This window comes from Ornithorhynchus anatinus, chromosome 3 (genome assembly GCF_004115215.2).
Source record: "Ornithorhynchus anatinus isolate Pmale09 chromosome 3, mOrnAna1.pri.v4, whole genome shotgun sequence".
In the NCBI taxonomy this organism is placed as follows: domain Eukaryota; kingdom Metazoa; phylum Chordata; class Mammalia; order Monotremata; family Ornithorhynchidae; genus Ornithorhynchus; species Ornithorhynchus anatinus.
The window spans coordinates 22,455,971-22,479,616 of NC_041730.1; the positions used below are offsets into that span (position 1 = coordinate 22,455,971).

General features: G+C 47.0%; 1 protein-coding gene across 10 annotated transcripts in view; it reads left to right on the forward strand.

Annotated features, from left to right (window-relative positions):
• PHF21A (PHD finger protein 21A) overlaps window positions 1–23,646 on the forward strand; it is a 198,121-nt gene that overhangs the window by 69,366 nt on the left and 105,109 nt on the right. The window lies entirely within an intron of this gene.

Here is a 23,646-nt window from a genome sequence, read left to right on the forward strand (position 1 = left end):
CATATGGCTTCCCTGTGCTAGATGGCATATCTATAATAATGGAAAAAGGCATTAAGGAGGCCCATCACACTGGGGTTTTGTTTGTTATGGTATTTGTCACCGCTTATTATGTGCCAGGCACTGTATTAATAATAATGTTGGTATTTGTTAAGCGCTTACTATGTGCAGAGCACTGTTCTAAGCGCTGGGGGAGATTCAGGGTAATCAGGTTGTCCCACGTGAGGCTCACAGTTAATCCCTATTTTACAGATGAGGTAACTGAGGCACAGAGAAGTGAAGTGACTTGCCCACAGTCACACAGCTGACAAGTGGCAGAGCTGAGTATCAAACCCATGACCTCTGACTCCGAAGCCCAGGCTCTTTCCACTGAGCCATGCTACTTCCCCATTATTAAGCTCTGGGGTAGACACAAGTCAATCAGATTGGAAACAGTCTCTGTCCCACAGAGGGTTTACAATGATCCCCATTCTACGGACGAGGTAACTGAGTCACAGAGAAGTTAAGTGACTTACCCAAGGCCACACAGCAGACAAATGGTGGAGCTGGGTTTAGAACTCAGGTCCTTCTGACTCCCAGGTCCATGAAGCCAGTAGGCCATGCTGTTTCTCCCTATGTCCTTAGTTGCCTCTGTCAGAAATAGAAAACTGGATTGGCTGAAGGAGTGGACTGCACCACTGTGGCATTTCTTGTGTTCCAAGCCCTCATTTCCTCATCTCCTTCCCCTTCTGCGTCGCCCTTACGCTTAGATTTGCACCTTTTATTCACCCCTCCCTCAGCCCCACAGCACATACGTACATATCTGTAATCGATTTATTAATGTCCATCTCCCCCTCTAGACTCCAAGCTCGTTGTTTTCATTGTCATTGTTGTTTGTGTGGTAAAATGCTTACTATGCGTCAAGCACTATCTTAAATGCTGGGGGAGATACAGGTGATCAGGTTGGACACAGTCCCCGTCTCAAGTAGCTCACGGTGTAAGTCGTCGTGGGGAGTGAACCTGTCTACCAACTCCGGTATGTCGTACTCTCCCAAGCGCTCAATACAGCGCTCCGTGGGCGGTAAGTGCTCAGTAAGTACGACGGATGGAGTGATTGATTCAGAAGTGCGCCGTGCTATGTCCCAGAAACAACCACAGGATTAGAACGCCGCTTCTTACTTCTCCTCCTTAGAAGGAAGTACAGTGTGCTGATGAAATCTGCAACACCAGAAGCGAATCTCAGGAGCCGCATGGACGGGAGCAACAGGAGACTGCTATATTTATTTTCAGAAAAATTCCATGACTTACCAGAAACATTTGTGTGGAAAGAAAGCCGATTAACTAGTGTCAATCCGGCAGCTGCTCAGAATAGAATTTGTGTGCAGCTGCAGCCCCTTCCCCACATTCAGGTGCCGAGCACACTTCCTTTGTCTCAAACTATGTCAAGAGACCCACTCTGGAAGTTCTGACTTCATCACAGTTTTAATTAAAAACTCTCACCTCTATTTTAGTGCACAAAAATCCAGTGGTTAAAAAATTTCAAACGGCAGTTTTGCTTTTGAGCTCGGGAGCTCAGAGCGATTGCAATATGCGCGCGTTGTCGAGCATGTTGTGTGTGGCGCTGCAATCGATTAATTAAAATTATAGAAGCATCCGCTTCATCCTCCTCCAGAGATCTGTTTATCTGTAAGTACCGTGGTGGCAGAACTAAGGTGTCTGCTTCTAGGCCAGCCTCCTTTCGTTCCTCACCGCTTTTCCGCGATTCGGCGGCCGAGGAATTTGCTTCCCCGCCTGGGCCCCACGGACGCTAGCTCCCCTGCCCGGCCTGGCTCCCTCACAGTCAGCATTACAGGGAAATCACACTGATCAGCACACCGCTCAGCTGATCAAAGGAAGCCAGCCACTTTTCTTCGGCAGAACCCAGCGGTATTAGTCACTGGGCCTCCTCCTCCTGGCGGGAGCGGGATCCGCGAAAGGCCATTTCCAATGCTAGACTACTTGTAAGAAGCGACTCCACCCCTACCGCATGGTCCCGAGACATTAATCCAGGCTTGAAAGGAGGAAGGGGGAGGAAGAGGCGAGAAGTGCTTTCACCAAGAGGCCTGGCTCCATTTCTGAGACTCGGGGTTAAGCCTCTCACTTCGGTAAATATCCTCCCACTTCTAGGCTAGGCGGAGGCCTGCTGGATTTTTTTTTTTTAAAAAACCCATCACAAGGCCGTTGTCCAATAAACTTATTTTGTAGCTACTGTGTGAAAGGTAAGAGGCGTTTCCTCTCACGCTGAGTTAGTCCCCTGACGGGCACTAGTATTTTCAGCCGGTATCTGGATACACTCCCAGAACGATTGCAGATGGAAGTGGGGCGTTCTGGGAGAGATGTGTCCGTGGCGTCACTATGGGTCGGACACGACTCGACAGCGTAAAACAACAACAACATTTCATTCACAGTCAACCAAATCAGAAATGCTTTTTCCTGGCCCGCAGTGCTTGTTGCCATCTTTTTCTGGGAAGCAGCCCGGCCTAGTGGATGGAGCACTGGCCTGGGAGTTGGAAGGTCATGGGTTCTAATCCTGGCTCTGGTAACTTGTCCGCTGTGAGGGGCAAGTCACTTCACTTCCCTGGGCCTCAGTCTCCTCATCTGTAAAATGGGGATTAAGATTGTGCACACCGTGTGGGACAGGAAATGTGTCCTACCTGATTATCTTCTGTCTACCCTAGCGCTTAGGACAGTGCTCAATAGCATAGTGGATAGGGCATGGGCCTGGGAGTCAGAAGGTCATGAGTTCTAATCCCAGTTCTGCTGCTTGTCTGCTGTGTGACCCTGGGGAAGTCACTGTAACCTTGGGGAAGTCACCTCACTTCTCTGGGCCTCATTTACCTCATCTGTAAAACGGGGATTGAGACCGTAAGCCCCATACGGGAGAGGGACTGTGTCCAATCCTATTTACATGTATCCACCCCAGCGCTTATGCTGGCATGTAGTAAGCGCTGAATAAATACCACAATTATTGTTTTAATTATTATTATACGCTTAACAGATCCCATCGTCGTCGTCATCTCTTTCTGACTCAACACTGTCATTTGCATGAATGCCACATTTGGGGAAGGTGCCTGGCAGTCTCTGTCCATATGGGCTTGCAGTTTAGGTGCAGTGTACCCTTTCCAGAAAATACTCAGTGCCCAAGTACAGTCTGCAATATGGAACCTGGAAGCGTTTTCCTGGCCAGGACAGTAGGTGCTCCCTACCATTTGCAGCTGGGTTTGCCAGGAGAAATTCTGGCATATAGCAAGGAATGCCCAGGGAAGGTGGAAAGAGCAGAAACAGCAGGACTAAGTTTCCTCTCTACCCATTCTCCTCACTCCAAGAACAGTATTATCCTCCACTTCCCCTCTTACAGAAGCCACCTCCTCCTGTCTCCTAGCCCCGTCTATTTGCAGATGTCCGTAGGCCATATTGTTTTCTTTCATTCAATCATATTTAGCACTTTCTGTGTGCAGAACACAGTCCTAAGTGCTTGGGAAAGCACAGTACAACAATAAACAGTGACAATCCCTGCCCAAAACAAGCTCACAGTTTATGGGGGGGTGCCTTTGGCCAAGGTTGATTCTCTTGTCATGTGGCCTCGACTTAACATGCAAAGGAGAGAGCCTTACCTACTCTTCCTTTTGTTTTTAAATGATATTTAAATGCTTACTGTGCATCACTGTACTAATCCCTGGGGTAGATACAAGCTAATCATGTTGGACACAGTCCATGTCCCACAAGGGGCTCACGGTCTTAATCTCCATTCTACAGCTGAGGTGACCGAAGCACAGGAAAGCTCTAACTCGCCCAAGGTTCACGAGGCGGACAAATGGAGGTGGGATTAGAACCCAGGTCCTTCTGACTCCCAGTCCCGTACTCTATCCACCAGGCCACGCTGCTTCCCCGTTCTTACTCATTTCATAAGAACTAACTCGCCGGCCTCGCAAGCTCGTCGTTAGAGTACCCGCCATTACTTACAGTAGGTAGGTGTCACAAGAACTTTGCGTAATTGTAGCAGCCATGTATTCCTTCTTGTTGATGAGAGACTGTCTTTTGCCTGCGTCCCGGTGTAACGAAGCTATCGCCTCACTGAGCCATTCGTATAATGTACCAAACAGACTCAAAGGAAACAAATCAGCATTTGGGAAGGGAAAAAAGCATGGCTGGGGGGAAATAAAGCAGTTGCCCCATTAAGCTGCTCTCCACCGTTAATTTCTAGAGTGCCACTTTCCGGAATATCTCTGCATAGAAGGGGTAAGGTGGATGGGTGTCTTAAACTCCAGGCCCCTGTGTGTAGCCCCTCAGGGCTTAATTCAAGGGGTGGAACGTGAGACTCTTTGCGACCAACCTCAAATGGAGCTTCAGGGCGGGAACTTCTAGCCTTCACAGTCTGAGGGTGAAGTCTTGGCCCTCCCCTGGAACATTTTAGAGTTGGAGCCAACTGAGCAGAGAGGATGTGCAAACAGGGGTACTGGTTAGACCAATAGATAATCCTTTGATAATAATGATTTTAGTACTTGTTAAGCGCTTACTGTGTGCCAAGAACTGAGTGCTGGGTAGATACAAATTAATCAGGTGGGACAAAGTCCCTGTCTCACGGGGAGCTCACACTCTTAATCCTCATTTTACAGATGAGGTGACTGAGGCACCGAGAAATTAAGTGACTTGCCCATGGTCACACAGTAGACAAGTGGCAGAGCTGGGCTTAGAACCCAGGTCCTTTGATATCCTTTTGAGGGTCAGAACTTCGGACCTTATGCTGTCCTGGCAGTTAATTCAGGAAGTAAATGGAGGGAGCTTAAATGTAAATTTAATAAATGGAATGATCTTAGAGATTGGTGTCACTTGCATATAGTTTCAGTTACCGATCCTGATTGGGACAAACGCTTCACTCCAACCAGGTTTTTCCCTTCCTCCTTCACTCTCTTCCTAATTTCCTCACTTGGTCCCACCCATCCTTTCTGTCCTGCTCCCCACCAACCACCTCCCAAGCCTTTCCTTCCTTTTCCATTTCCCCTTAGGGTACCTGTTGTAGGTACTACATATTATGAGAAGCAGCGTGGCTCAGTGGAAAGAGCCCGGGCTTGGGAGGCAGAGGTCGTGGGTTCTACTCCCGGCTCTGCCGCTTATAAGCCATGTGACCTTGGGCAAGTCACTTAACTTCTCTGTGCCTCAGTTACCTCATCTGTAAAATGAGGATTAAGACTGTGAGCCCCAAGTGGGACAACTTGATTACCTTGTATCTCCCCCAGTGCTTAGAACAGTGCTTGTCCCATACTAAGCGTTCAAAAAATACCATCATTTTTTCGGGGGGCGGGGGGAGAAACAGCGAGGCCTAATGGAAAGAGCACAGGTTTGGAAGTCAGAGGTCATGGGTTCTAAGCCCAGCTCTGCCACTTGTCTGCTGCGTGTCCTTGGGCAAGTCACTTATCTTCTCTGTGCCTCAGTTACCTCATCTGTAAAATGGGGATCAAGACTGTGAGCCTCACGCGGGACAAGCCGATAACCTTGTATTTACCCCAGTGGTTAGAACAGTGTTGGCACATAGTAAGTACTTAACAAATACTATCATTATTATTAGTAGTAGTAGTACTAGGGGGTGATAGAACATTGAAAAAAAAATCATTTCTCCTGCCACCAGAGGCTTAAAATTTAGATTGGATGGTGAGGCTTTCACAAATATGAAGAACATATTCACTCTGCTAATAACTTTATTGACTCTCCTCCAACCATTTGATCCCAGTGTTTGTGGGTTTTGTTGTATGGAAATAAATCGTGGGGAGTTTGGGATTTGGGAGATGCAGCGTGGCCTAATGGAGAGGGCATAGGCCTGGGCGTTGGAAGGGCCTGGGTTCTAATCCTGCCTCCACCACTTGTCTGCGGGTGACCTAGGGCAAATCACTTAACTTCTCTGAGCCTCATTTACTTCATCTGTAAAATGGGAATTAAGACTGTGAGCCCCATGTGGGTCGTGGACTGTGTCCAACCTAATTAGCTCGTATCTACCCCAGTGTTTAGGACAGTGACACACATAGTAAGCGCTGAACAAATACGATAAAAAGGAAAGGGGTGCTTTTGTAATGACCCTAAAAGGTTAGGTTCAGGGTTCTAAACCTGTAGAAGTGAGGGAAATTTTGATATTTTACATGAGCTGGTTTTACATTAAAAAGCAATATCTTCAGCTTGAAATATCGAGCTGCACATGCAGTCATAATTTTTGATGGTACCGCCTTGATCTTGCCCAAATTATCTGACACTCTGGGCTCTGCTTAATTGTCAGCCATTGAACATCACATAGTATGTAATATTCCTTCCTCTTATTGTTTATCTGATTTCTCTCAATTCCCTTGTTATGGTGAGGATGGCATAGTCTCACCATACATTGTCAGATTGTGTCAGATTGTAAACCCCCCCCCCCCCGGGGGCAGAGACCTTGCTTAGTCTCTCAATCAGTTGGTGAGCATTTGGAATGATAATAATAATGATAATAATAATGGTATTAAGCCCTTCCTATGTGACAGGCACTGTATTAAGCGCTTGGGTGGGTCAAGCAATCTGGTTGGACACAGTCCCTCTCCCGCATTGGGTTCACAGTCTTAATACTCATTTTACAGATGAATTAACAGAGGCACAGAGAAGTGAAGTGACCTGCCCAGGGCAGACAAGTGGCAGAGCTGGGATTAGAACCCAGCTCCTCCTGACCCCCAGGCCTGTGCTCTATCCACTTCACGTGGCTCAGTGGAAAGAGCCCGGGCTTGGGAGTCAAAGGTCATGGGTTCGAAACCCGGCTCTGCCACTTGTCAGCTGAGTGACTGTGGGCAAGTCACTTAACTTCTCTGTGCCTCAGTTACCTCATCTAGAAAATGGGGATGAAGACTGTGAGCCTCATGTGGGACAACCTGATTACCCTGTATCTACCCCAGCGCTTAGAACAGTGCTCTGCACATAGTAAGGCTTAACAGATACAAACATTATTATTATTATTATTATTATTATTATTACGCCATGCTGCTTCCCGAAGTACAGCACAATGGAATTAGCAGACACGTTCCCTGCCCATAACAAACTTACAGTCTAGAGGACTGTAAGCGCTCTCCCAGTGCTTAGTACAGTGCTCTGCACCCTGTAAATGCCCAATAAATAGTATTACTACTACCACCTAATCCCAGCGTAGTCTTCACATAGAATAACTTTGCGTGTTTGAGTCTCCCTTAAGACTAGAAAACCTCCACCACCATGAAAGGAAATTTTCGGTAGAGAGCCCTCAGGGGTCCACGTTGTTCAGTTCCCCCGGAAAAGACTAGCAAAAAAAAGAATCCCCCAAAGTATTACTTTTTTCCTGCGTGTCAACTCTGTGCTGCAGGTTGGCACTGCTATCCCTGGAAAGATCATTCATTCATTCAATAGTATTTATTGAGCGCTTACTATGTGCAGAGCACTGTACTAAGCGCTTGGAATGTACAAATCGGTAACAGATACAGTCCCTGCCGTTTGACGGGCTTACAGTCTAATCGGGGGAGACGGACGGACAAGAACAATAGCAATAAATAGAATTAAGGGGATGAACATCTCATTAAAACAATAGCAAATAAATAGAATCAAGGTGATGTACATCTCATTGGCAAAATAAATAGAGTAATGAAAATATATACAGTTGAGCGGATGAGTACAGTGCTGAGGGGAATGGAGAGGGGGAGGAGCAGAGGGAAAAGGGGGAAAAGAGGGCTTAGCTGAGGAGAGGTGAAAGGGGGCTAGAAGGGGAGCAGAGGGAAAAGGGGGAGCTCAGTCTGGGAAGGCCTCTTGGAGGAGGTGAGCTCTAAGTAGGGTTTTGAAGAGGGGAAGTAAATTTGTTTGGCGGAGGTGAGGAGGGAGGGCATTCCAGGACCGCGGGAGGACGTGGCCCGGGGGTCGACGGTAGGATAGGTGAGAATCGGGGACAGTGAGGAGGTGGGCAGCAGAGGAGCGGAGCGTGCGGGGTGGGCAGTAGAAAGAGAGAAGGGGGGAGACGTACGAGGGGGCAAGGTGATGGAGAACCTTGAAGCCTAGAGTGAGAGAACACGGCTTTGGAAGTCAGAGGTCATGAGTTCGAACCCCTGGTCTGCCATTTGTCAGCTGTGTGACTATGGACAAGTCACTTCTCTGTGCCTCAGTTACCTCATCTGGAAAATGGAGATTAAGACTGGGAGCCTCACGTGGGACAACCTGATTACTCTGTATCTACCCCAGCGCTTAGAACAGTGCTCTGCACTTAGTAAGCGCTTAACAAATATTATTACTTTCTCTGATATTACCGCAGACGACACGCGGGTGGATTTTCAGACTCAGTGTGCAGCAAGAGTTTCCACCCTGTCGACATTCATCCTGCACACACTTACCTGTTTGGGTTTAGCCTTCAGTGGTGAAGTGTCTCTACAGAAGGACTACTTAGGCTGACACGTACTGGCTGACAGAGACCACAGTAGCTCTGCATCAAGTAGCAGCATTGTTGCCAGGCCTGGGCACTTGACTGTGTGACCTTGGCCAAGTCACCTCATTTTCCCAGGCTTCCATCCCCTCATCTCTAATAATAATAATAGAACATGGGTCTGGGAGTCAGAAGGTCATGGGTTCTAATTCCGGCTCCGCCACTTCATTCATTGTCGTATTTATTGTGCACTTACTGTGTGCAGAGCACTGTAGTAAGCACCACTTGTCCACTCTGATGTTGGGCAAATCACTTAACTTCTCTAGGCCTCAGTTTCTTCATCTGTAAAAATGGGGATTAAGACTGTTAGCCCTATTGGGGACAGGGACTGCGTCCAACCCCGGTTATCTTGTATCTACCCCATTGCTTAGAACGGTGCCAGGCACATGGTAAGTGCTTAACAAATACCATAGTTATTATTATTTTCCTTCAGGGAAGTGGTAAAAGAACTGGGAAAAAGCCGAGGTAGAAGGTGGGTATGGGAGCAGCCTGAAGGCCTGGGAAAGACTCACTCCTTGGGCCTGGATCTCTCATTGATCCATTAGGCGCCTCTGACCACCCGTACTGTGACTCACTCCGTGCTTTCCACCCTCCATCATCTGTTGAGGCCTTTAGGCTAATATGCTTGTATGATATTTTGTATTTTTTATAAAATGAAAATCATATTTGTTCAGATTCACCCGAGTTTTGAGGCACAAAATTGTGGTGACCCAAGGCTCTACACCAAGTCGAAACCAGAGCTAGGAGTTAGTATTTATAGCCCATGCATTTTAAGCGTTTTCTTACTCCATTCTGAGCCTTAGTCTCTTTTTAAATGGTCTGAAAGGAAACAGAACAGAGTGAAATGTGGGCTGTATCTCTTTAGAGACACTGGGGGCCCCTCTACCCATCCACCAAGGAATCTACGTGGGGAAGCAGAACTGCTTTTCTTTAATGCAGAAATATGAGGGAAGCGTTTTTGCTAATGACTTTTAGCTGAAGATGACAAATTTTAGTAATATTAACAAAAATAACAGCGATGAATGATATGAAGTGCTTGTTCTGAGCCAGGTGCTGGGGCTGATACTAGATAATCAGATTGGCCCCAGTCCTGGCCCTACCTGGGGATCCCAGTCTAAGAGGGAAGGCGAACAAAAATTTAATCCTCATTTAACTGATGAGGAATTTGGAGCCACCAAGTTGAGTGACTTGCCCAAGGTCACCCGGCAAGCAACTGGCAGAGCTGGGTCTCGAACCAGAGCCTCTTGACTCCCAGGCCCGTGCTCTTCCTACCAGCCCATGCTGCTTCTAGGTCACAGTGCTCTTTTGAGGGTTACAGTGCAACTCGTAGGCAAGAAGAGTAACCTGCCTGCATCACCCATGATCTCGACTATGGTTCAGGATCTTCTGAAACCTGTGCACGGTTCAAAACTTGGATTTCTAAAATGAGAAATCCAGAATGCAGCATGTTGCCAACATATTGTCTTCAGAGACTCGGAAGATTACCAGTGCTTCGGAACCGGAGTAGAAGCCGTTTACTTTATCATTCTGCTGTTTACTTTTAACCTGTCTCTGCTTTTACTTGGCCCATTCTTGATAAAAACCTCTCTTTGCTCTGCATTATAGGAAACTTAAGAACAGAACCCCATTAAAGTTAACTATCTTACAAGGAATGGGGTTTTGTTGGAGAATTTTATATAATAATAATGTTGGTATTTGTTAAGCGCTTACTATGTGCCAAGCACTGTTCTAAGCGCTGGGGTAGACACAGGGGAATCAGGTTGTCCCACGTGGGGCTCACAGTCTTAATCCCCATTTTACAGATGAGGGAACTGAGGCACCGAGAAGTTAAGTGACTTGCCCAAAGTCACACAGCTGGCAAGTGGCAGAGCTGGGGTTCGAACCCATGACCTCTGACTCCAAAGCCCGTGCTCTTTCTAGTGAGCCACGCTGCTTCTCATTAAAGCACCTTTCGTCGACACCTCTTGGCCTTCAGTGCTTACTGATTGCACAGGGATAGAGCTAGCCAGATTTGGAAGTTACTCGATTTGGGGCGGGGCTAGGGCCCTGCCCAATATTTTTCATAGCCTGCCCAATATTTTTCATAGCCATAAAAGGAATTCAAAAAGCAGTTTGAATTGAGGTAGTGTCTTTCTTTCCCATTGTCTGTCTCTTTTGCGCATCTAAATTCTCAGTCGAAGAGTCAGCACACCCGAGCACCCTGCAGAGCACCTTGGGGGGCTGAGGGATTCTCAGACTTTTATCCCCCGAACTCCTCTTCTTTCAGGAGAAAGAACTTCTCCTTGAGTTGAGAGTTGAGTTCTCTGCCCTCCACTGCCCTCAACTTCTCTGCCTCAGTTTCCTCATCCATGTTATGAGGCTAATAAGACCTGCCTCACAAGCTGCAATGGTTGTAAGGTATTTCGTGTCTGTTAAAAGGGTTATTTAAATCCTTAATAAGAAGCCATCAGGCAGTATTGTTCTCCTTCCTTTACCCTGCAACCCTGCAGCCTCAACAGGATGCAATGATAACCATTAATATAGCACTTTTCTCCAAGGAGCTCAAAGCACTTTACAGACATTATCAAATGAATCCTCCCAATGACGGAAAGCTGTCTTTTCCCAGTTTTAATAGCCAGGAGAGTAGATTGTGAGCCCAGCGTGGGACAGGATCTGTGTCTGATCCAGTGATCTTGTCTCTACCCCAGAGCTTAGCACAGTGCTTGCCACTTAGTAAGGCTTAATGAACACCACAACTATCATAATGAGGTAGGCTAGGGAACATATTCAAAGTTAGATCAATCTGCACTGTGCCAGGAACTGACTTTACTTGCTGCCTCAAGTTATTGGATTTTGTTGTCTGCCTGACCTAGGAGTCTGTCATTTTTAAGTGTGAGCTTTGCCCAGATACCTTCAGCCTGATTCCCGATAGATTAGCGTGGACTTCGGTGGCGGTCAGAACTCAGTTGGTTCTGATCTGACAAAGTCACAGCCGGTGTAACTTGGGATGCGACTCGCAAACTACTCTGAATGCACACCTCTGGCTCCCTGTGGAGAATGATCCTGGCAGCACACCCTGCTGTGCAGAGAGCAGGAACACATAACACTTTACAAAGCACTTTCATTTGTGCCTAGACAGTCTTGGGAAGGGAGTTCCCACTTGCTTCCAAATCACTGATTTTTAGACATTGCGGAATGCTCGTACTGCGCCGAGCCCGGTCACGAAGTGAGAATTAGAACCCAGGTCTCAGCGTCGCTGATGTCATCCATTTAATCGACCTTCAGTTTCCCGACCGCTCTTCTCTGTCCTCCAGACCACAGAGCAGGTGAATTTCCTGTTGTAGTGATTTCCGTCTTTCAGAGGGCCGCCTCTGCTCTTTAAGATTCTCTCTGAGAATGGTCCAGTAGAAAGCTGAGTGAAGCTTGACCCAAGTACTGGAAAATAAATTAAATCCGGGCTCCTCACACCTTGCTCAGAGCGGAGCCCGATATCCGGCCCGCTCCCACCCGACGGGGGTTTTAATTCCGTCTTTTGCCAAATGGATTTTTTTGGTCCGTCCTGTGGGGAATTGGTTGCATTCAGGGGGGTGGGTTTTCCCCGAATATTAGCCTCGTTGATGTGCTGCTCCCAGAGGAGGGACAGTTCCAGCATTCTCCGTTCCGTCCTCTGTACAGTTAATTAACTGCCCCCTGCTGTGGAGCTGGATTTCTGCCGTTGCCGTTCACTGAAGTGTGTGAATTGAGTGAAGCGCACATATCCAAGCGCACGCACGCTTGCGGAAACAAACCCCAAGAAAAGCAGAAGATGAAGTTAGGGGTCTGCCTGAAGCTTTTCAATAAGCCCGAGAGTCTCTCTTGCTGAACGCCAGAACTCACAAAGCTGGGAAGTGCATTTCTGAAGATAAACCGGGAAGGCCTCTTGGGTGTTTTATATTTGTTGAGAAGCAGCTTGGCCTACTGGATGGCAAACGGGGCCGGGAGTCAGGAGGAGCTGGGTTCTATTCCCGGCTCCACCACTTGTCTGCTGGATGGGCAAGATGCTTCACTTCTCTGTGCCTCAGTTACCTCATCTGTAAATGGGGATTAAGACTGTGAGCTCCATGTGGGTCAAGGACCGGGTCCAACCTGATTATCTTGTGTATCTACCCCCAGCACTTAGAACAATGCCTGGCACGGATTAAGAGTTTAATAAATACTGTGAAAAATATGTTCTAATATGATGTTTTATCTCTCTACGCCTCGGAGCATAGCAGAGAGGGTATTCCTGGTCCACTGGCCTCTCCCTCAGGGATGTGCTAGGGGCTCTTCTGCTTTTCCAGAGTCACCTAACCTGGGGAAGGCCTATCCTGACCCAGTTGCTTGATTCTTTTCAGCTTCACAGATGATTTTTAAAAACATTTGGATTGGACTTTAGTTCCAGAAGTGAAACTCTCCTCCAGTCCAACAGTTCGCAAAAGTAGGTGGAGAAAAGAAAGGGAAGAGACGTGGTGATTTCTTTTGGCCATCACTCTGTTGTAACCTAAGGTCCGTGTGGTAGTGTGGTTGAGGTGTTTTACGGTGCCCTAAGGGCATTTGCGCCAAGTCAGTTGTCTGAATTTTAAAAGTGTACAGTAGTTGACTGCTCATTCCAACTGTGCAAAGATGCTATGAGGATGAACGAGATAAGGGATATTGCAGTGTTGTGGAAAATATAATTCTTATAAAAATCTGAGGCGTTATTAAGAAATGAAAAGGCTTCTAATGAAAGTTTGTCTCACAGTTGATGTCCTGGGCTTGGGCGAAAGTAGCAAATCAGTAGCAGAAGAGAGATTAGACCTGGCACCTTCATGCGGGACAGGGACCTGATTATCTTGTATCGACCCCAGCGCTTAGTACAGTTCTTGGCACGTAGTAAATGCATAGCAAATCCCCAAAATCCCACAACAACAAAAAACTTCAAGCATCTACTTCAGAGAGCTGTTCTGTGGATTCGCATTGCATTTTGTCAAAAATATGTATTTTGGCACACTTCAGTTTTTCATTTCAGTTCTTTAGAAATTGGTGAATATCACCTGGCCATTGAAAGCATGGAAGCCTTTTAGTGGTACTGCGGTGGGTTTTTAATTTTGTTTTTGTTTTGTTGTTAGATTTTTTTTTTCCAGAGTGACCCGTTTATTGGGAAGTCAGATCCCATTGACCAGTTTGCCCTTACCAGAGTAGTTGTGATAGGGACTTGGGTTGAAATTAAAGAGCCAAAAGACAGCCATCCACACCTTAAAGTTTGAGTGTGTGTACGGGTGTGTGGTGGGGGGAACAAATGACCGGAAAGCATCGTAATGACACATTTTTACTAAAGTGGGGATCTGTAAGATCTTTATACGGTTCTGCTCACTTAGAGAAATAATTGATTAGAGACTGGCAAAAGTGTGTACTTTTTCTACAGCGATGCTCTGTGGGTAAAAACCATAAGGTACGAGAAGGAATTTATTGTGAGACTAGGTGGGTAGAAACGATTGTACTTCCTAGGTTATTTTCTGGGACTCTATGTTGCATTGAGAGTTGCCGTTATCCATCTCATGCAAGGAACGATGCATAGGTTGGAAGTGGATTCCAGTCAATTTTATGATGATGAGCTCACCCTCTCTTCAAGTGTATCATTCCTTTCTAATACTTTGTTACTGTCTGACAAAGACAAAAACAAATTTACAGCCGTTCACCACAATCGTAACCTCCCCCTAGTTTCCTTGATTTACTACAAATGAAATTATTATGCACCAGATATCAGTCTTTAAGTACGCTATTCAAAATAGTTGCGGGGAATCCGTCTCACACTGTTTCCACTCCCATCTGTAAACCCGGAGCTTCAGCTTTGAGAGGTGATGAAAGAATGAGAAACCCCAACTCCGAAATCCAGCATTCACTTCCGTGGTGGTGTATGACAGCAGGATCCTTTCAGCTCCAAGCTGGAGGGGCGTACATTGCCTTCAGGACAGAGTGTTTGGTCCTTGCCTCATCTGCCTGATTTAAATATTCATACTTCACCAAGAGGGAAAGCGGCTGACTTCTAAAAGTGGGTCAGGTGTGTGTGTGTGTGCGTGTTTGTGCACACATGCTTGTGTGAGCGCGGGTGTGTGTGCTTAAATGGGCCTTTTGGCACTTTGCAGCGTGTTAATATTGCCTTGGAGATAGCGAATGCTTTGGCAGCACTCATCTTTATCGCTTTAGAGGCAAAGGCTTCTCTAGGCCAGTGGCGGGAGAGCAGTGCAGATATTAATAGCTAATGGACTGTAATATGGGCTTTATTCTCCTTGCTGTTTGTTTTTCTGGCTGGCAGTATGTTAGTGGCTTAACCAGAAGGGATTCATCTGGGAGAAACCTTTTACGTATGGATGAGAGAAGGGAAATGAAGATGTAAGTAAACAGAGTAGCCCGTGTTTTCAGACGTATGGTACTCACTAAGGTATTTCACAGTAGGACATTTTGCTTCAGACCTCTCATTGAATATGGCAACTCTTACTTCCATTTATTCGTCTGAACATTTTATTGATTGTTTACTGCGGGCAGAGGGCAATACTGGGGACTGAGTAATTATAGAGGAGAAAAGACGGCAGTTCTTGCTCTCAAGGAGCTTTGTCTCTAATGGAGGAGGAAGGATTAACAAAAATAAACTACCAGCAAGAAGACAAATCGCAAGTGACATTTAAGTGCAAGCATAATGGGATTGATTCCAAATCACTAATTTTAATGTAACAATTATTTAAAAGGGATCGTGGCAGTAATTCAACTCCTTCTTCCTGCAGGACTCTTACGTATTTTATTAAAGATATTCTGTTTTAGTCTTCCAGGATTTTTATCGACAGAGCTCTTGGCTGGAAGTAGGTAGTGTTGGGATTGACGGGAAGGGGCCACAGTACCCACCCTCGTGACAGAGTCGAGAGGACCCATTATCCCTGACTTCCAGCTGGGAAAACTGACATTCCATACGTTTATGTGACGTGGCAAGGCAGGGATGGAGGATTGCTGTGGCATTTTAACCCCAACCCAGCGGGCAAAAACAAATGGCGATTTTCCTTTAGGCCCAAACTGGAACAGAATTACCCAGGCTGCTCGGCACAAACCCTGGCCCGCCGTGCATAATAATTATAATAGTAACAATTATAATCGTGGTCTTTATTAAGTGCTTACTATGTCCCACTTTCTGTTCTAAGCACCGGGATACATAAAAGGTAATCAGGTTGGACCCAGCCCCTGTCCCCCATGAGGTGCACAGTCTTAATCCCCATTTCACAGATGAGGTAACTGAGGCACACAGAAGTGACTTGCCCAAGATCACATGGCAGAGTCGGGATTAGAACCCATATTCTCCGACTCCCAGGCCTGTGCTTTATCCACTGGACCGTGCTGCTTCCAGCCAGGTAATTACTAGCCTTTGGATAACCTTACTTTGCCCACCTGGGACCCGTTATGGAGCCTCTAATCCCCTTCCTGATCAGGTTGGGACCCAAAAGGTGTCCAAACCAGCATTAATCCCAGGACAATGAAGCAACTGCTTGAAGGCCCTGCAGTTCGAGGGGTCCTAAATCCAGACATAACAATCTTGGTGGTCCAGGGCGAGTCACATAGATTGTGAGCCCCATATGGGGCACAGGAACAGTGTCCAAACTCATTATCTAGTATAGACCCCAATCCATAACTTGGCCCATAGTAAGTGCTGAGCAAATGATAATTATCGGGATTATGATTCTTATGATTTTTGTGGTATATGTTAATTGCTTACTGTGTGCCAGAAGCTGTACTAAGCCCGGGGTGGGTACAAGCAAATTGGGTTGGGCACAGTCCCTGTCCCACATGGGGCTCACAGTCTTAATCCCCATTTTACAGATGAGATAACTGAGGCCCAGAGAAGTTAAGTGACTTGCCTAAGGTCACGCAGCAGACAAGTAGTAGAGTCGGGATTGAACCCGGGTCCTCCTGACTCCCAGGCCCGCGCTCTATCCAGTAGACCATACTTATTGAAGTTCCTTTACCTCCTCCATCCGACTGTAACCGATTCTGGACCAAGAAGTTTCTCGGAGCTTGGAAGGAGAGATGTGTAGAAGAATTCCCTAAACACCCTCTCCCTTCCTTTCCCAGCTCCCACCCACCCTCCTGCTCTCAGGATTACTCCATGGCTGTTTACTCAATATTTCAATCATATTTATTGAGCGCATACTGTGTGCAGAGCACCATACTAAGCACTTGGGAGTATACAGTGTAACAGACAAATTCTCAGCCACAACAAGGTTACAGTCTAGAGGGACTTTATATGAATAAATAAATAACAGATATGTACATAAATGAGAGGGTCAGGGGAGGGAAGCGGCCCCCCTCATCTGGTACTGACAGGGCTCAGAAGCGACCAATTACCTGAGAATGTTCTGACTCAATGTAGGCAATCCGGCCCTGGTCGTAATTTCACAAGATAGTCCCGGACCCAATTCAGGCAGCAGGGGTGCAGTCCAGCAACATCCAGAGGAGTCTCGGTATTCGCCGGAGGTCGACATGCCTCAGTTTGGCAGTGCTGCTCTGGGCTGAGGTGTTTAGTTCATTCATTCATTCAATAGTATTTTTTGAACGCTTACTATGTACAGAGCACTGTGCTAAGTGCTTGGAATGTACAATTTGGCAACGGATAGAGACAATCCCTACCCAGTGGCAGGCTCACAATCTAAACAGGGGAGACAGACAGCAAAGCAAAACAGAACAGAACAAAAACGAGAACATTATCAAGATAAATAGAATCAAGGAGATGTACACCTCAAAATAATTAAGGTATTAAATAATATTTACAGTACCTGCCAGATGACTCTCTGCCCAGTGTTTTAGCGTGTTTGATCTTCAAGCGCTGAGTTCAGTGCTTTGCTCACAGTAACGCTCAATAAATACGATCGAACCGAATGAACGAATCGGGAAATCGAATCTTGGCATCCTTGGACTCCGCCTGCCTCGGTGTGGGATCCCTCAAGACTCAGTTTTGGGTCCCTTTCTAGTGAGCATCCGCACCCACTCCCTTGGAGAACTCATCCGCTCCCCTGGCTTCAACGACCGTCTCTATGCAGAGGAGCAGCATGGCCTGGTAGAAAAAGCACGGGCCTGGGAGTCAGAGGAGCTGCGTTCTACCTTAGCTCCGCCACCTGTCTCCTGCCTGACTTGGGGCAAGTCAGTTGACTTCCCTGAGGCTCAGTTCCCTCATCTGTACAATGGTGATTCAGTACCTGCTTAGACGGTGAGTCCCACGTGGGACCTGATTAAGGGACCTGTACCTATCCTGGCCCTTAGTTCCCGACATGTAGTAGGTATTTAACAAATAATACAATTACCATTATGATGAGAGTGGCAGGCAATCTGATACAAGTCAAAATTCCCCTGTGCTGGGCATCAGCGGCGTAGGAGAGAGTCGAGGGCGGAGACTCAAGTTTACTGCATGGAAGGAGCCAATGGTAAACCACCTCCGTATTTTTACTGAGAAAACTCTGTGGTTACGCTACCAGACTGATTGCAGATGGAGGTGAGGCGTTCTGGGAGAGATGTGTCCACGGTGTCGCTATGGGGTCGGAGACGACGCGACAGCATTAGACAAGACAAGATGATGATGATGATGATGATTCTCAAATCTATCCAGTCCCGACCTCCTTCCTTCTCTCTGATCTCATATTTCCCCCCGCCTTCAGGACATCTCTTCTGGATATCGCACCGACTCCTCAAACTAAACGTGACCAAAACAGAACTCCTCATCTTCCCACACAAACCCTGCCCTCCTTCTGTATTCCCCGTCACTGTAGACACCACCACCACCCTCCCTATCACACAAGCGTTACTCATCCCTCTCAACTCATCCCTCTCATACAGCCTGCATATTCGATCTATCACCAGCTCCTCTTGATTGAACCTTCATAACACCAGTGCAGTCCGCCATTTCCTCTCCATTCCAACAACTGCTACATTCATCTGGCATTGACTACTGCTTCAGCTCCCTTGCTGACCTCTCCGCCTCCTGTCTGTCCCCACTCCAGTGCATACTTAACCTTGCTGCCCAGATGACTCTTCTACAAAACTATTCAGCCCATGTCTCCCCATCCTCAAGATCCTCCAGTGATTCCCTTCCACTTTTGCATCAAACAGCAACTCCTCATCATCGACTTTAAAGCATTCAACCACCTTGATTCAGTTGTATATATTGAGCACTTATTGTGTGCAGAGCACCATACTAAGCACTTGGGAGAGTCCAATACAACAAAAACCAGACACATTTGACGAGCTTACAGTCTGAAGGGGGGCAGATGGACACCAATACAAATAAACCGCCCTCTCCCACCTTACCTTGCTGATTGGGTTGTAGTTGGGGGGGCGGGTACAATAATATGGAGTTGGCAGACCCGTTCCCTGCCCATGGCGAGCTTATAGCCTAGAGGATAAAATATATTACAGAGAGGGGAAGCAGCCAAGTAGAGTGCTTAGGGGGTACATACTTTAAGTGTACAGGCTACAGAGGAGGGAAGGAGAATAAAGTGGGGAGATGAATGGTTAGTCGGGAAAAGTTTCTTGGAGGAAACCTGATTTGATTAGGGCTCTGAAGATGTAACACAATATGTTGCGCCCACTTCTTGCACACTTTCTTGTTGCCCTCCATGTCCTAATAATAATAATTAGGGTGTTTATTAAGCACTTACTGTGTCCCAGGCACTGTACTAATTACTGGGGTGGACATGAGCCAGTTGGGTTGGACCCAGTCCCTGTCCCACGTGGGGTTCAAAGTCTCAATCCCCATTTTACAGATGAAGAAACTGAAGCACAGAGAAGTGAAGTGACTCACTCAGTGTCACACAGAGGGGCAAGTGGTGGAGCCAGAATTAGAACCCACAACCTTTTGACTCTCAGCCCTGTGCTTTGTCCACTACAGCATGCTTCTTCCTAGTGGGAATGTGATTGGCAGGGATGGGAAAAGCCGAGGGATCCTCCTCTCCCCGCTATGACTCCAGTCAGCCCCAAAGCCAGATTTTCAGTCCCGAAGTCTCAGGTCTGAGGCTTCTCCATCACACTCAGTGGGAGACCCCACTTCCCAGAGTGGACACGTGCTCACAAGGGGAAGGGACAGACAGGATAAATCCTTCCTCTGGCTGGGACGAAGACCCAGCTTTTATTTGTAGGGTCCTGTGCCACAAATGCCAGAATAAAAGTGTCAGTTTGGGCCCAAGAAGATTACATGTTGAGCCAGAATGGGGAAGGGAGCCATTTCTGCATCATTCATGAAAGGGAAATCCAGGAGAGGAGAGGTCTAGAGATAGAAGGAAGGTTTGTGTCGATTGTGCAAGTTGTACTTGTGGGTCTTTGTTACGTTATTTCTAACCTCCCAGAAAAAGGCAAGCCAAAAGGGCATAACCATGAGAAGGAGTGCGGCCTGGTGGATTGAGCATGGGCCTGGAGTCAGAAGGACCTGGGTCCTAATCCCGGCCCTGCCCCTTGTCTGCCGAGTGACTTTGGGCAAGTCACTTCATCTCTTATCTGAGTTGATGAGTTCCCTCATTTGTAAAATGAAGATTTAAACTGTGAGCCCCATGTGGGACATGGACTTTGTCCACCTGACTAGCTTATATCTTAGTACTTAGTACAGTGCCTGGCACCTAGTAAGCGCTTAACAAATACCATTAAAAAAATCACCTTGGAGGTAAGTTAGACTTAGGCTTTCACAGCCAACTCATCTTCTCCAGCACATAGCCTATGCATTGTCCAAGTTGGAATGTTGAATTATTTGGGGATTTTAAGCAGACTCGAAGCAACTTTAAAGTACATATTTCTATACCCCCACAAGAAATAGCATTCTTGGGTTAGAGCGTAAGCTCCTTTGGCCAGGGTTGGGGTCACTCTTTTATTTTGTACTTCCCAAGATCATTCCATCGTATTTATTGAGTGCTTACTGGGTTCAAAGTGCTGAAGTAAGCGCTTGAGAGAGTACAGTATAACAGGCACATTCCCTGCCCTCAGTGAGCTTACAGTCTAGAGGGGGAGACAGACATTAAGTAAATGAGTTAGAGACATGTACAGGTGTCTAGTACAGTGCTTCACACCACACGGGCCCTTAATAAATGCTGCTGTTGCTATTCTCCGAGGTCTGTGCAGCCTAGCATTCTGTTCCCTTCAATTGCTACAGGATGCCTGAAACTGTGTGATAGTTGTCCTCCTTGGCATCCGGCCCAATGTCTCGTGATCCCTAACTTTCTCCTCCTCTCCATCGCTAACTTCCCTTCAATAATCCATCGTGGAACACTTGTCCGTGAATTTATCCCAACCCCTTTTGAACCTGCTGCTGATTTTGGCCCGCACCACTTCCTGTGGGAACGAACTCCATATGCTAACCGCCCTCAGTGTCAAGGAGTGTTTCCCTTTGTTTGTTTTGAACCTTCGTTTCCCACGTAATGCGGAAGATCCTTTTCTTCTTTAATGTTAATCGGGTTGGGGGGCCACCCGTTTTGTCAGAGCTCCCTTTTATTGCCAGTAGGTTTCCCTCTGTCCCCCCCATCTCCGACTTTTGTCGGGCAATGAGTAATATCATTAAGTTGGTTCGGGACCTAATTGAAATGAAATGTCAGCTGGGATTATTGGGCGTTTGTCCAGAAGTAGCCCCACCCATTGACCCGGTCACATCTGGCACAGTATTCATCCCCAGCCCCAGCAGACCTCAGAGGCTTTTCCCAGTAACAGAACCAAACACTCAAAGTGTTTCATTGTTGGGAAATATTTGGCAACACCGTGACGTGAGTCACATCCAGGACCGTAGACCTGGTATCCTGCCGCTCTCCGCAGTCTCCGAACAACTCGTGTCAAACGGTAATGAAACGGTTTGGTTCGGTGTATGCAGGTTTCCCGGAACTGATGTGGAGATCTGGAAATAGGAAGCGGAGCCCGAAAAGGACTCCGCGCTTTTCCCCCATACAGACGGTTTTAATCGCATGAAAATTTTGCAAAGAATATTCCCCCGTGACTGTAGTCAGAGACCCTAGAGAAACTGCAGAGTGTGCAGCCAGACCTTTCGATTGGTGAACTGACCGTGCCCCATGATTTCCCTTTCCTTTCTTCTTGCCACCGGCTTTCTCCGTTTCTCATTCGGAGCGATAGAGAGCAAGGCAGCCTGAAGGGCAGGCCAGATTCAAGCTTAGGAGATTTAGGATGCAGCCTGAAGCTGGCCCCATCTTTAGTATTCTAGTGCAGCGTGTGGAAACTACAGGCCTTAGGATGAAAGACGCTCAGCTCGAGATGGAACTCTGGGTGCCGGGTCCTGGAGGCGTCTTGAGCCACTGAATTAAAAGCCAAGATGGCTCCTGCCGTTGCTTCCGGTTGAACAGAGTAGGTGTAGCTCGTCGGCCTCTGGAGTTGGTCTCTAGGGACAAATCATGGTGCCTCTTACATATAGGGAAATCAAGGAAGAAAGGACTATGTAGTGTGTGTGTGCCTTTTTTTAAGGGAAAAAAAAACAACCCCGAGAGATTTGGCCTTGGGATTGCATTCGGTTGCGTGTCAATTATAGAGCTGCGCTTTTTAGTCTGCATGTGGGAGAGGAAGAAAGGGAGAAGGGCAGAGGAAAAAATTAGAAGCAGCAAATTTGGCAGTTACGTGATGTGAGTCATGTCCAGGACCATGGACCTGATATCCTGTTACCGACTTCAATCAAACGCTGCTTTATGCTCCGAGCCCATTGCCTTAGTCTCTGGGTGGGTGTCCCTCACGAACATCCAACGTTGTTTCAGTGAAGTCCCTGGAAAAAAATCTAAATAGGGGAAACATCGAATCGTATATAAAATGACTAATCTGAGGACATATGCGGACCATTCCGGTCAGAAACCTTTATGCCTTTCAGGTAGAGACAGAGGAAAAGTGTCACAGAAGATCTTTTAGATTTGAACTATCCCAAAGTTGGTTTTCTCCTCAAGGAAAACCAATCCGGTCTCTAATTGCCTACTCCTTTCAAAATACCTACTCCTTTGTCATGGAAAACTCCAAAAGGCAGTTAGTGATTCGGTTGGGATGCGGAAAAAGAGAGCCAGGTGACAAGCCAAAGGAACTGATTGCTAGCATCACTCTGAAGAGTACCCAGATGTCAGGGCATACTGACCTTCTGCATCCACCCTAAGACCCGCTCCAGGGTAGAGCCGGGTCTGGGCTAGGAATCGAACACATTTTATGGCCACCACCGGGCAAACAAATTGCGAGGGGGCAGAAGTCACGCTGTGCTCCCACCCAGCCCAACGTAATTCATTCTCTCCCAGAAAGCATCTTCTTGTTTTCCTTTTTATTCATGGTACATGAATGAGTGCTTGACAAGTAGGGGTAAAAATAATTGGCAGCAGGGGAGCAGGCTCCCGCTTTGGCCTTTTCAACCACCCATGCACTCGAAAGTGAACTGTGGGACTGTGTCCAACCTGATTAGCTAATTAATAATAATAATGGCACTTATTCAGCGCTTACTATATGCCAAGCAGTCTTCTAAACTTTGGGAGGTGCTTGGTAGGGTGCCTAAAGAGGACATGGGTTCTAACCCTCGCTCCGCCACTTCTCTGTTTGGTGACTTTGGGCAAGCGACTTGACTTCTCTGTACCTAACTCCTCTGTAAAATGGGGATTAAGTTTGTGAACCTCACGTGGGACAGCCTGATTACCTTGTATTGCCTGATTACCTGATTACGTTGTACCAGAGAAGTAGCGTGGCTCAGTGGAAAGAGCCCGGGCTTAGTCAGAGGTCATGGGTTCAAATCCCGGCTCTGCCACTTGTCAGCTGTGTGACTGTGGGCAAATCACTTAACTTCTCTGTGCCTTAGTTCCCTCATCTGCAAAATGGGGATTAACTGTGAGCCTCACATGGGACAACCTGATTACCCTGTATCTCCCCCAGCGCTTAGAACAGTGCTCTGCACATAGTAAGCTCTTAACAAATACCAATATTATTATTATTATTGTATCTACCCCAGTGCTTAAAACAGTGTTTGGCACATAGTGCTTAACAAATACCAACCGCCCCCCCCCCCCCCAAAAACCATAAACCTTCATCAGTGGTGTCTTCAGTCTCTCAATCAATGACATTTATTGAGTGCTTACTGTGTGCAGAGTACGGAACAACAGAGTTGGTAGACATGGTCCCTGCCCACAAGAAGCTGTCCCTTTATTTTTTTTATGGCATTTGATAATAATAATGAT